Source organism: Limulus polyphemus, unplaced genomic scaffold (assembly GCF_000517525.1).
Source record: "Limulus polyphemus unplaced genomic scaffold, Limulus_polyphemus-2.1.2 Scaffold6946, whole genome shotgun sequence".
NCBI lineage: Eukaryota > Metazoa > Arthropoda > Merostomata > Xiphosura > Limulidae > Limulus > Limulus polyphemus.
The window spans coordinates 7773-23362 of record NW_013672556.1 but is presented as its reverse complement, the minus strand read 5'-3'; positions in this window follow the sequence as shown (position 1 = coordinate 23362).

The window sequence follows — 15590 nt, the reverse complement described above, 5'->3', positions numbered from 1 at the left end:
CATAAATGAATACAGTTATTATTATCTAAGTTAGAACACTAGTGACATAAATGAATACAGTTATTATTATCTAAGTTAGAACACTAGTGACATAAAGGAATACAGTTATTATTATCTAAGCTAGAACACTAGTGACGTAAAGGAATACAATTATTATCTAAGTTAGAACAGGAGTGACATAAAATAATACAATTATTATCTAAGTTAGAACAGCAGTGACGTAAAGTAATACAATTATTATCTAAGTTAGAACACCAGTGACATAAAGGAATACAATTATTATCTAAGTTAGAAGAGCAGTGACGTAAAGGAATACAATTATTATTATCTAAGCTAGAACAGTAGTGACGTAAAGGAATACAATTATTATCTAAGTTAGAACACCAGTGACATAAAGGAATACAATTATTATCTAAGTTAGAAAACCAGTGACATAAAGGAATACAGTTATTATTATCTAAACTATCTAAGTTAGAACACTAGTGACATAAAGGAATACACTTATTATTATCTAAGTTAGAACACTAGTGACATAAAGGAATACAACTATTATCTAAGTTAGAACACTAGTGACGTAAAGGAACACAGTTATTATTATTATCTAAACTATCTAAGTTAGAACACTAGTGACATAAAGGAATACACTTATTATTATCTAAGTTAGAACACTAGTGATATAAAGGAATACAATTATTATCTAAGTTAGAACACCAGTGACATAAAGGAACACAGTTATTATTATCTAAACTATCTAAGTTAGAACACTAGTGATATAAAGGAATACAATAATTATAAGAATAAGAAGAGCAGAAAATTATAACAAATATTAACGCAAAGCTTTATGATGAATGAATAGATGAAAGTAATCATTAGTCTAAGAAGTGAAATTGGCTTTATTTCATTGGGCTTAGATTAAAATATTTACATTACAGATTGCAAACTATATTTCATTTTAAAATTATATCTCGAATGAGGGGGGGGGCTCTCCTAACTTAGACCACAAGACAATGCTCTATATTTCTTTCAATCTAAATATTTATTCAGTTTTACTTATATAGTCTTGAAGTTAGGCTACAGTGGTCTTTGCAGTCTTGAAGTTAGGCTACAGTGGTCTTTGAAGTCTTGAAGTACGAATTCATTATTTTAATCTCAGTTACTTAAGAAAACAGCAAACAAACTATAAATTTTTGTTGTGTTAAGAATGCTACAAAAATCATAGCATTGAAGCACAGGGGATGAGAAGTAACTTATTAGTTAGGCTACAGTGGTTTTTGAAGTTTTGTTTTATCTCTTAATTCAGAGCTAAAACTTCGAATATAATGAGAATTTGATTTTAACCATCCCCTCTGTCATCCCCTCCCGATGGTATAGTGGCAAGTTTGAGGGCTTATGACGGTAAAATTATCTTGTTGAGGTGGGCTCTGTAAAAAAAAAAGAGCGTATTGTGGAAAAATGTGCTTAACAACAAATCAATAAACAAGTCTAACGTATCATTGCTGGGGTGAATACTGTGTGTTTATAGTTCGGAACATCAAAAGGCACTTCAACAACAACAACAAAGTGTTTATAGTTCGGAACATCAAAAGGCACTTGCAACAACAACAAAGTGTTTTGTCGAGTAATATGTTTGTTTGGGATATTCGTGCAAAGCTACACAAGGGCTATTTGCGCTAGCCGTCCTAGAGCAGTGGTTCCCAGCAGGAGGGGGGGAGGCTGCTCCCCTCGAGGTGCGTAAAACATGACGGGGAGGGGCGTTAAGCTTGTTTACCTGTGAGTTTAGCTGATTTGAAACACTTCTGTTACAAACATAACATCAGGCTAGTGATACATAATACATAATACAACGCTCGTAAAGAACTTTCAATATCAGGGCTCTTACTAAGAACGTTCGTGAAGAACCTTCAATATCAGGGCTCTTACTAAGAGCGCTCGTGAAGAACTTCAATATCAGGGCTCTTACTAAGAGCGCTCGTGAAGAACTTCAATATCAGGGCTCCTACTAAGAACACTTGTGAAGAACCTTCAATATCAGGGCTCTTACTATAACGCTCGTGAAGAACCTTCAATATCAGGGCTCTTACTTATAACGCTCGTGAAGAACCTTCAATATCAGGGCTCTTACTAAGAACACTCGTTATTTGATGTCTAACTCAGTCTGATCTAGAGTGAATGTGTGTTGTTGAAAGCCTTATCTCCAAACAACAAATCGTCAATAGGTTTTTAGTAGAAAGTTGCTGGTTGTCCTTGGCCTTCAAAACGAGTATGCTAGGAAAAAGAGAGAACTCGACCTTGTCAGTTTTATCAGGACTTCGCTTGTTGTACTTGGCAGTGTGCCAAGATTGGTTGCGTACACGGAGCCTTTCACTCGCTTAGCGCGAGAAGTGACCATGAACATACTATGTTTGGTTTCATGGTTATGCACACCAAACACTCATACATAAATATTCGAACATGTTACAGAAGGAAACCAGAATTCGCTACCAAACTAAAATCTGGTTGACCCTCTCTTTTCTGGCCGAAGAAATACCATGTTCTCATAATTTCATTTTCATTCGATTTGACTCTAACGTGTGGAATTATAAATATAATTATAAATAAATAATTATATATTAGCTTGGGTTAAAATATATGCAGTTTTTGTTATTTCTAGCAACAGTGGGTCAGCGATAAGTTTACGGATTCACAACGATCAAATCCGGGGTTCGATTCCTCTCGGTGGACAGAGTGCAGATAGCACCAAAAAAAAACAAAAAACAAAAGAAACACAAAAACAACGACAACAAGCATTATTTTAAACTAAAGATGCCGGGATTATTACTGGTTTTAGTTGATAAACTATTAATATGTTTATTTCTATGAAAACAGATTAGTGAATAAAAATAATAAAAAAATGATGGAAATACTCTATTCCACATCTACGTGATTTTAAAACTCACAAAAATAAATAAAAAATATCGTATTTAATTGCACTACTGCTAGACAACGATAGTACCTCTAAAATGGCTACCGAACCGCCATTTCTTGATATTTGATATTATTAGACCACAAAGGATACATTCGGAAGAGATGCGGAGATATTTGGAGCTCCACAGAAAATCGCATTCAAAACGAAGACTGTCACATTCAGTAGAGTGTTTTTGGATAGCTTTGCCCACCTGAAACAGAACACGCACCGATCTTCTAGATGAAGAGGATTAAGTAGCTTTGGCAATTCTCCCCTCTCTCTCCAAAAAATAGACGACCTGGATCTGCTGGACACGAGTTGAGTAGTGGACAGCACGAGAGTTGAATTCCTTCTGTGTTTAATGTGTACTAAATGGCTGCCGTTAGTGGTATCAGGTGAACGTGCCAGCTACATTAACCTCTCTGGCTATATACCTTGTGATTCGCACATGCTGTGATCATGCGTACGAAGACACGTGAACAGCTCAAGACCTTGAATACTGTAGCTACCATCGCGAGTTCGTGGGTGTTGTGAATTCTAGCTTCCCACTACCACTCGAACTCCCTTGGAAACTCAATAACAACAAACCCTCTCAACTCGGGAGGGTGGCTGGCTCTCCACCCACATTCTCATTACACGGTGACGAATACCAGAACTGATAAATCTTAAGAATGGAATGACGTACTCGCCCCTAAGGAAAATCATGTTAGTCATATAGCATATGCTTTTAACACACACGACACGCGCATCAGAGTAATCCAAATCATTATTTGATCGGAGTCTGTGCGTTGTGGCCACTTATAACTGGCGAACCGCTGGACCGATTGTCACCAAATTTGACATGTGCCTAGGAATGACGTATCTTCTCTCCGAATGTTAGAATTCATCATATATATATATAATACCACCAGTCCTTTTTTCTATCCAAAAACACCATATTGTTTTACAAAAATACATTGTTATAAATGTTCTAACAGTTTCTTTGAACTTAAAAAACAAGAACATATAAATATTTTCTCCGTCTATGACAAAACATCTTTGATATGTACGTTATGAATGTGAATGCTACCAATGTTAAAACAATGTGTGGTGGACGATTTTTCAAACAAGTGTTTTGTTGTATGTGTGTGTTTTATAGCAAAGCCACATGGGGGATCGAACCCCTGATTTCAGCGTTGTAAATAATTACTCTTAAAAATAGATCATATACAATCGACATGGAAGAGTAACTGTCATACTTTATATTAATAACATTGATAATAAATATAAATAAATAAATAACCAGTGTTCAAATAACATCGTGTGTGTTTTCTTATAACACAGCTACATCGGGCTCTATGCTGTGTCTACGAAGGGGAATCAAACTCCTGAGTGTAAATCCGAAGAGTTACAGTTGTCCCACCTGGAGTCTAATATTGTGTTAGTAATCACTAGCTGAAGTACCCGTCGTACTTCTATTTTTGTAATTCTTCACAAAATAAAAGTGTAATAAAAATACGTAAAGGAACCAATACGGAAAAGAAAGACACACTGTTTTCAAGAATTCTATCAACATAAAGTTAGATCACTGTATCACCGTGTCAAGTTGTGCTAATTTGGAAAGTTTTTCGAAATTAGAAATGAGATTAGATGGGGGTACAACCCCCCCCCCCGCCATGACCTTCCTCATATCATCCTGTAACACTGTGTCAAGTTGTGCTGAATTGGAAGTTTTCCGAAATTATAAATGAAATTAGATGGGGGGTACAACCCCCCTCATGACCTTCCTCATATCATCCTGTATCACTATGTCAAGTTTGGTGTTAATTGATCGAGAAACGTGTAAATATATAAGGAACAGATACACACACACATATTGACGTTTATTTATATAGTTGACCGTAAAAAAAAAATCTGACCTGTAAACGACTTAAATAAAATGTTTAATAATTACAAAGTACATTATTAATCTGATTCATACTCTGACAGTCGTTGTGCATGAATAGGTAGGAACCTCACAATATTGTTGTTAAATGTAAACTGTTAAAACGTGTAGCACCCTTTACTCCTACTCTCGTGTGATTTAAATTATACACATAATGTCTAGAGCACAACCATGTCTGTCGAATCTCGACCGGCCTGATGACCTCTGGAATTGGGCGAAAGGCCGCGGCAGTATGGATATGGTAGACCGAGTATGATTGACATATTATAACACCATCTAATTCCTCACTGAATCGCGAAATCCTTTAACAGAGAAAATTAATTTCTCCCAGGTTTTTTTTACTGATTCTATTTACCATGGAGACAATGACAACTTGACCTCAGCTTTGGGTCAAGGTTAAGTTAGACTAGCTTACTGGTTTGCTCGTTCTTCTGAATGATAGTACAGATACTTCAAGTAAATGATAATAATAATTATAAATTATTAACGTAATAAATAATATTTGGTCATTAATTCTTACCCTAATTCTGGATTGTAAGTGACATAAATATAATTGATAATAATTACGCTTGTAATAATTACGTAATATAGTTATTCACGAAAACAAATGCTATGTCTGTCGAATCTCAACCGGTCTGATGACCCCTGGTATTGGGCAAAAGGCTTCGTCGCCTCAGCAGATAGCAGATATAGTGTGGTTGACGTCTTATTTATTATATATTCCTCTTTCCTTTCACTCGTGCCCCCCCCTCCCCCAGTGGCACAGCGGTATGTCTGCGGACTGACAACGCTAGAAACCGGGTTTCGATACACGTGGTGGGCAGAGCACAGGTAGCCCATTGCGTAGCTTTGTACCTCAAACAAAACTCTTTCACTCATAAGTTTTTAGAATTACTCAGAGACTTTAATAACGCAGTAAATCATGCTTCCATCAAAGTGTTTTGACGTGTGAGACACAGAGAAAGGTCCGAATTCTGGTCATGGAATATTATTCATCTTTAAAACATAATTTCGAGGAGTGTCTTTGTATAACATATTTTATTGCCGGCACCATTGGTTGTAACTTCAATCAGTCTTAGTCTTCTGAAACCCAGAAAAATGTTTATTTTAATGTACTAAACACCATGATAACATATAAACAAAATCCTTCAAGCTCTATACAAGGTACAGCAACGAACTATTTGGAAGTTTCTGACCTCTGATTCCCCAAAGGGGAATGAGATATACTATTAACCTAAATACCTACCATGCCTATCGAATGGAATAAACTATCTCTGGGGACGTTGTTTCAATTAATACCAAGCGAGGCCCCTGTGGTTAACGTGCGGGGCTGTGGACTGCTGGCCCAGCGTTCGCATCCCGTTACTGGGAAATACGAACCTGCAGGTACAACTGTCCGGCACGTACACCAATAGGCCACGCCTGACCCGGTGACAGATAAAATCGACTAATTCTAAAACTTCAACTCAAGCTGAACACTGGGTAACAAATATTTTCGGAAATCGTATATAGGTTCCTAAAGCATTTAGAGGTGGGTAGAGCTGAGCATAACCTAGTGGTTAGCGTGCCTGGGCTGTGAATCTGAGGGTTCATGGTTCGCGTCCTGCAGCCGCTCTTTGGGGCCATGGGTGTATTAGAATGGTGACAGTGAAATCCCACTGTTCAATTAGAGAAAAGTAGCTCAAGAGTTGGCGGTGGACGCTGTTCACTAGCTGCCTCAATTTTCCTCTAGAGAAGGCTAATGCAGATAGCCCTTTGCGCAAATACCCGAAAACAGACCGACAGATAAACATATTATTAGTATATGTGATAAGTATTTCTCCTTAAGTATAAGCCTTATGGTGGTTCAACGATAAGTCTTAGGGCTTATAACGCTGAAAATCGGGTTTCGATACTCGCGGCGGGCAGAGCACAGGTAAACAACCCATTGTGGAGATTTGTACATAACAAAGAAACAAATATAAACCTTAATATATGATATTAGTGTTAGCTTTATTCTAGAAATGGAAAGTTGGAGAAAATATAGTGTAAGTTGGGGGGTTTGCCTTTTTTAATCACGTAAATTAGACAAATTACTCTTATATACATATTGCACATGAAACAAATATTAGATTTCTCAGATAAACAGACTAAAAAATATTTCCAAGTTTGTTTGTGTTAGAGAAGTTTTTCTAATATACTGATGGTGTGTGTGTGTATTCTAAGTTGAAGAAACAAAAAGAAGTTTGAAAACAAAGAGCCGTGGAAAGATTTTCTTGGTGATGAGTAACAAATGATGTTAGTTGTATTAATATACCATTACTTTGTATTTAGAACTAATCTAAGTCTCCTAAGCTTTGCAGATACTATTGGGTTTACGGCCGAATACGTAGAAACATATGAAATGCATATTTAATTAGTTATACTGATGGTCTGGTTGGTTTTTAGTTTAACTGTAAGTACATGACTTACTCTGATCGGAAGAATAATCAGGGCAATGCCTCCCCCCTTACTGTGAAGCCTTCCATAAATCACCATTGTTTAATTCTTATAACATTCAAGCGCATAATGCAAGAGTATGAAAACAACCGTTGATGTTAAGATGTAGTTAGAAGCTTGTGAATCCGAAGATTCACGGTTCAAATAACGTTACTGCAATAATACGCTCTGCATTTTGGTCAGCAAGAGTTGGCGGTGGGTGCTGTTGACTAGCTGCCTTCCCTCTAGTCTATTAGTTCAAAATTAGGGACGATTTGTGTAGTTTTTCACTAAAATTCTGCAACGAACAAATTTGTGAACATCTGGTTTCGCTAGCTTTAAATCTTTATTTACTATTCCTTATTATTCACTCACGGCGACAGAAGATCTATCATTTTGGGACAAAGGGTTCTGTTTCGTGACCGTACTCTTCATTTTGCGGGGCCCGGCATGGCCAAATGGTTAGGGCGCTCGACTCTTAATCTGAGGGTCGCGGATTCGAATTCCCGTCACACCAAACATGCTCACCCTTTCAGCCATGGGGGCGTTATAATGTGACGATCAATCCCACGATTCGTTGGTAAAAGAGTAGCCTAAGAGTTGACGGTGGGTGGTGATGACTAGCTGCCTTCCCTCTAGTCTTACACTGCTAAATTAGGGACGGCTAGCGCAGATATCCCTCGTGAAGCTTTGCGCGAAATTTAAAAAAACAAACAAACAATCATTTTGCGGATGAGAGCATTGGGTTGAAGGTTAGTTTCGAAGCTCACTGCTGCCATAAAAAAAAACAACAACTCTACAATGCGAGCCTTTCCATTTCCAGATAGGACAATGAATACTCTTTTCTTCGATATTTAGTAGCTTTTAGGTGGACAATGTTTGATAATCTCTCCATTTATCGAGTGACCGTAGTTTTAATCTAGAACCATCTATAAATTCATTTGTAACTGATAGCTAATTTACATGTTTTCAATCTAAACAATTAGTTGACAAAAGCTTGTGTACGTGTGCCCATTTATAACTTTCAAACAGCTGGATGTACCCTTAAGGCATCCGGGAAAGTAATAAGGGTGTGTGTGTTGTAGTTCCGATCTCTATGTCTTCCCCTTGTGTTGAACGGGTACGTCAGCTAGAAATTCAGAAATGACCCTCTATACAAAGTTGAAACTGTTCAACTAATAGCAGCAAGTGCACACGATGAAAAACCACGTGCAATTCCGACAAATGTGCTTACAGAAGCATTATCTTGTATAATAGCTTATGAAAAAATCAGGCTGTGTCACATTTTAAGTGTGGTTGGATTTGTTCTATTTCCAATACACGACAAGAACACGTTTTAAACTTAGTTAACAACAGGACGACGGCAGCAACAACGAACATTTGACAAGGTGTACGTTCAGTATCAAATGTTTAATTCTTGAACGTATCAGAATATATATATATATATATTCCATCTTCAGCAAGCTGTATTGAACAGGGTAAATTATTAGGTACAGACATTTTATAAAGTTTGAACACTCTAGAAAAAAGTAATTGAAATACAGAATAAAAGTATGAAATGAATGAGGAGACAATCAAATAAACAGAGAATAGAATAACGCAACAAAATTATATAAGTATTATTTAAAGTGTCAAATGTTCGTCCTGATTTTCACAATTAAGCTTCGATTCTAAAAACAGAGGTGTGTCTCGTTTTCTTTTCGTACATAAATGACTTAACACCAGTTTATTAGGATATTCATCCATAGCTATTTCTAACCTTCTTTCGTGATATTAATGGCACGGTACGGCTTTTCAAACGTTTTCCCCTCCGACAGTGTTTCAAGATTTATACACCAGGAGGACTAATCGGTTTGAATACGAACCACCACGGATCTTGAGAAACCCCCCCTTTGCCTCGAAATAATTCTACTGAGGGAACTTTGGTCCATTATGGACCGCCAATAGATACCAATTGCTAAAACCTCCCACCTAAAAGTGTGGAATTGACAGGAGAAAATGTTCGATTATCTCTAGCTCATGTTACCATGACAACACTTAGAAAATTCGGAAGCGACTGAACGGAATTACATAGGTACCCTTGAGCACGTGGCATCCAATTTAGATATGTTTTATATGCGTGATTTCCCTTATAAGCTTTTAAACGTAAAATTATATGATACGATTATGAAAGGTGTAAAAAAAACATCATTAAAGCTACAATCCATACATATGTTACTATTACACCCTTGAGCACGTGACATCCAATTTAGATATGTTTTATATGCGTGATCATAGGTTTCCCTTATAAGCTTTTAAACGTCAAATTATATGATACGATTATGAAAGGTGTAAAAAAACATCATTAAAGCTACAATCCATACATATGTTACTATTACACCCTTGAGCACGTGGCATCCAATTTAGATATGTTTTATATGCGTGATCATAGGTTTCCCTTATAAGCTTTTAAACGTAAAATTATATGATACGATTATGAAAGGTGTAAAAAAACATCATTAAAGCTACAATCCATACATATGTTACTATTACACCCTTGAGCACGTGACATCCAATTTAGATATGTTTTATATGCGTGATCACAGGTTTCCCTTATAAGCTTTTAAACGTCAAATTATATGATACGATTATGAAAGGTGTAAAAAAACATCATTAAAGCTACAATCCATACATATGTTACTATTACACCTACCCTTCAATAGGTTTCTATACTACTTGATTTTTACTTTTTGGTTTCTTTCACTTTCCCCTTCCGATGGCTCAACTTTAGATATTCGGGCTTATATCACTACATATTGGGGATCGATACTTGCAGTGGGCAGATCACTTGTCTAAATTTATGTGTAACACCAAACGAACAATTTTCTTTATTTTACATAAAGAAGGGGATGAGAGTCTTTTTTGAACTTGCCCCCACAGTGCGACAGCGGTATGTCTGCGGACTTACAACGCTAAAAACCGGGTTTCGATACCCGTGGTGGATAGAGCATAGATAGCCCTGTGTATAGCTTTGTGCATAACTACAAACAAATATGCCTTTTTAAACTTAACGATTGTTCGTTTGTTTTGCAGTTAAGCACAAAGTTACACAAAGGGCTATCTCTGCACACCACGAATATCGAAACCTGGTTTCTAGCGTTGTAGCTCCACAGACATACCGTTGTGCCACTGTGGGGAAGAAAACTTATTGAAAATTTGCAACAACAAAAAACGAAGTTTTTTGTTCAGATTTAAACGCGCTTTTCAGCTTATTTACTTCTCAGAAGATGGTATCTACAATCACATTTCAAAACAATAAAAAAAGCAACATCGTTTTTTTTTATTAAACTCGTTGCGGTTGCAAAATCTTATATTAGCCAGTCCAAGGTATGAACACCGTGCTTCTCTGGGGGTAAATACCTAGTTATATGGCCCGGCATGGCCAGGTGGTTAGGTAACTTGACTCGCAATCTGAGGGTCCCCGTTCCACCAAAGATGCTCGCCCTTTCAACCTGGGGGCGTTATAATGTGACTTTCAATCCCACTTTTCGTTAGTAAAGGAGTAGCCCAAGAGTTGGCAATGTGTGGTGATGGCTAGTTGCTTTCCTTTTAGTCTTTTACTGCTAAATTAGGGATGGTCTAGTGTAGATAGTCGAGATAATTCTAGGCCTGCTTAGCCGACAAAATTATCTAAGATGCTCGCCCTTTAAACCTGGGGGCGTTATAATGTGACTTTCAATCCCACTTTTCGTTAGTAAAGGAGTAGCCCAAGAGTTGGCAATGTGTGGTGATGACTAGTTGCTTTCCTTCTAGTTTTTCACTGCTAAATTAGGGATGGTCTAGTGTAGATAGCCCTCGTGTAGCTTTGCGCGAAATTCAATAAACCCAGTTATTTTAGCCGCTTTTCTAACATATTTTATAACATTTTGTAATATATGCTTAAAGCGGTTTTCGCACAAAAGTTATTAAGTTTTGTTGGAGCTATCTTTCCAAACGACGCGTTTACGTTTACAGTTCGGCCTCTTTAATACCCATTATGAATAACTCGATTACTTTAAGGTACCGCTAGAGAGCGTCACAGTGCAGCGTTAGTTATGAAATATAAAAGCAAAATTATGTCACACTGACACATAAAGGCTTCGTTTTTATCGTCGGAGTTGAACGAACTGTTGACCTGGTAATGATCCACTTCACTTTCACTTTACTCGGCCTAGAATCTCGTCAGAATATCAGTGAATAGTTTTACCGGTAGAGGGCACGATCTCAATATGTATGTACTGGTTTCAATGTGGTTATTCCAAGAAATTCAGAACTTAAACTGCACCTGATTACTCCTGACTCCCTAGCGGTAAGCTTGAGAACTTAACTATACGCATGTTTGCACTTTTTTTTTTTGATTGACAACCAAAGAAATCGAATTACTTACATAAATTAAATGGATTTATTTATTAAAAGCAAGAAAAATAAAAACAAACCGAGTTAAGTTTCTGCGTTTTACTCTTTGTGATGAACATGCATGCAGACCACGGTTTGTCTTTTTCTTTATTTTAGTTCTTTTAAAAGTGAGAAATTTTTTGTTTCTGTTGACAAAAGACTTATTTTACTTTGAAAAATCCGAATTATTTATACCCCCTCCCCCTCATCCACCCAGAAATCAACACGTTATCAAATTGTATTATTGTTTACGGAAAATGCAAGTGTTTTCAAAATACAATGCTAATTAACGTTCTTACCGAAATGATATATATATACAAAACACACACAAAAAACAACGAGGGTGGAAGTGAGCTTTATTTCCATGTTACATAGTTTGCCTTCATTCACATGCACCAACGTATACGTCTATGGGGGAGGGGGATGTAGAAGTCGTTTATACATATAGGCCACTTCTATATTTTAATTTATTTCAAACTAGGTGAAATATAAAGACGGAAGTGAATGAAATAAAAAAAGAATATATATATATATATTGTTTGTTTGTTTTAGAGCAAAGCCACATTGGATCATCTGCTGTGTCCATCGCGGAGAATCGAACACCGGATTCAAGTCAGTAAACTTGCCGCTATCCCACCCGGGGGGGGGGGCGGAGGTAACAAATAATGTATGTATTCTGTTTCTCTGTGTCCATCGCGTAGAATCGAACCCCGGATTCGTAAATGTTGAATGATTACAAGTTGTTTAAACAATATGGTGTAAATATTGGATGATTACAAGTTGTTTAAACAATATGGTGTAAATATTGGATGATTACAAGTTGTTTACACAATACGGTGTAAATGTTGGATGATTACAAGTTGTTTACACAATATGGTGTCAATGTTGAATGATTACAAGTTGTTTAAACAATATGGTGTAAATGTTGGATGATTACAAGTTGTTTAAACAATATGGTGTAAATATTGGATGATTACAAGTTGTTTACACAATATGGTGTAAATGTTGGATGATTACAAGTTGTTTAAACAATATGGTGTATATGTTGGATGATTACAAGTTGTTTACACAATATGGTGTAAATGTTGAATGATTACAAGGTGTTTACACAATATGGTGTAAATGTTGGATGATTACAAGTTGTTTACACAATATGGTGTAAATGTTGGATGATTACAAGTTGTTTAAACAATATGGTGTAAATGTTGGATGATTACTTCATGTTGTTTTAAGAAAACCCATAGAAACTGTCAGATTGCTAGACTATCGGTGTTCTACTTGGCCCAGTGCAAGCTTCTGTCACGTTCTTAGATTGGCAACAAATAGTGTATACCTCTCCTGATGTAAAGGTTCTTGCATGTTGTCTATTTATTTACACGAGTTTAGTATTGGCCAGAGCACATACTCACTTCCCTCCAGTTGTAGTGTTCCGTCATAGCATGTTAGTCAGTGTGCAAACCAGGCTTTGTACGTTATCTTCTTAACATTGTGATAACAAAGCTTTGCAGACCTGCATAGGATCCAATAACATGTAAGATAGAAGATATGAGGAGGCTTACCACCAAGATATGCCGTACAGGCCTCAAGAAAACAACAGTTAATCATTGACTTTGACTGATTATCTTTTACGTCTTCAACCAGACGTTCAAGGAAACAGCGACTTGTTTGTTGTGTACTGAGAACTAAAATTGTACTTTTACACATTTTCAGTCAAATATAAGGATTTCAACATTGAATTAGTAGGTTTTTTTTTTTTTTGAGAAATATCACCATAAAACAAGTCCTAATAAATTTCTAGCTTCATTTAATTTTCATTCCCTATTTCGTCAAGGATGTATTACACTATTGTACTTCATATCCTTGTTCTGTAATGGGCAAAAGCAAACAAAAATTAATGTTGAGTAACTCTCAGAGAAACAAAAAAGAACATTTAATAATATAATTTATTTACACCAAGTATAATCCTGACTGTCTTCGATTACATTTACAGAATCATAACAAAAATGGCACTTAAACTTGATTATTAAAAATCAAGGCCTTCAGTTTTTCAAATAGGGAAATTGCTGAAAACAAATGGCTATTGTTAATAAAAAAAAACAAATCTGATTTTCTAACATTTTCCTGAGAAACATGAATTCTGTCTTTGATCCTTCCATGCATAAATTATTTTTGCATAACAAAGTGTCTACGTTAAAGTAAGTGTACAGGGTCCATTTTAACAATCTTTAAAGATAGCACAGGTGAAAACAATAATTATCCACAAATTAATAACAACAGCAGTGTTGTTTGTATAAAAATGTCTGCATCAGTTAAATACAAGATTAACTCTACAAGAGTGCCTCACTCTTTGCTTTTAGTTCTCCCTTTGTTTTTTAGAACTAAGATACACAACTTACAGAAGTGATACGAAACATCTAAGTAGTCAATATCGACTGTATTTAATAGATTCTTGTCATAAGTAATACACAATCATTTCTTTAGAGCCTAGCAAGTAATAATTTTCTTGGAGAAGACCCAACACTGGTCAATTACTACAATATGCTCCCTAACACTTGTTCTACGCGATTGGTCCACTTTAAAACAAATTCCTATTGTTCTTCGATTTCATTGACTAGTTTTTCAAATTTAATCTTAGTAACTAACGTAGGCCTACTACTTTTTACTCTCAGTGTCATCTACGAATAACAAATAACTAAATTTACATGAATCTCAGTATCTCCAGTATTGTTTTTCATATGGATAACAAGTACACCATATTTTTTCAGAGTACAAGTTAGGGTGGTTTAACTTTATGAATAGAAAGATGAAATAAATTTATGGCACATTTTAATTATTTCTTAATAATTCACTTTATGTAATCTAACAGACAAAAGAAAATAACCTGTGTCATAATTATTTCATTTTTTATACATATATAACAAATTAATATTTTAAGGAGAAACTATCAGGTGATTATAGTTTTAGTTAAGGTCAAAATCCTGACCTCCTGCAACACCAAAAGATCGTTTTTAAACAGAGAGTAACTGTTCACCATAATTTATAACCTCTCTGTTAAACAAACAACAGAAAATCACATATTTACTCCAGCATCCCAACAAAAGTGCATAAAACAAATGTTTACAAACTCTTTGCTAAACAAAATGTAACAAACGCGGGTGAAAACCACCAGATAGGTTTAGTCCTTCCCTCAAAGCACGATATCACATTTTTCTTCATTTTTATAATGTTTCCACAATTAATAAATACTACAAGTTGAAAGCAAGATATTTACAATAGGTGAAAAATTTACAGTTTTTACATCAAACACTTTCCCCCAATATTTCTATACAATTACTGTGTCACCATTAAAGAAATATAGCAACAACCTAAAGTGAAATGAGGGAAGTGGTAGTAATTATGTTACATGTACTAGCACAAAATACCCAAACTTCTGTGTGGTTCAAAGCCCCCCCCCCCCAATTCATAAGTGGCCCCCAGTGTTCTGATCAAGCTTCTTCATTATCCCCAGTTCCTTCTATGTGGGCCACGTTTGATCCTGCAAAGTTTTTGAATGCAAACATGGTACCCCGAGTAACACGAAACCCGATGCCAGATTCTGTCTGGTTCAGTAATTTTGTGGACATGGACAACACACACTCTAGTCACCCCTAGCACCACCTGCGGGAGGAGATTACAGGCAAAAACAAATCCACAAACACACAATTTGAATCCATCTTAAACTCAGTAACATTACATTAGAATTGTGTAAAAATTATTAAATGCTAATTAAACTGGTTGAAAAATTAGCTACACTTACACATATTCTATGTAGGACATATTAATGAAAGAGATTAAGATAGTGTCTTTTGGTAT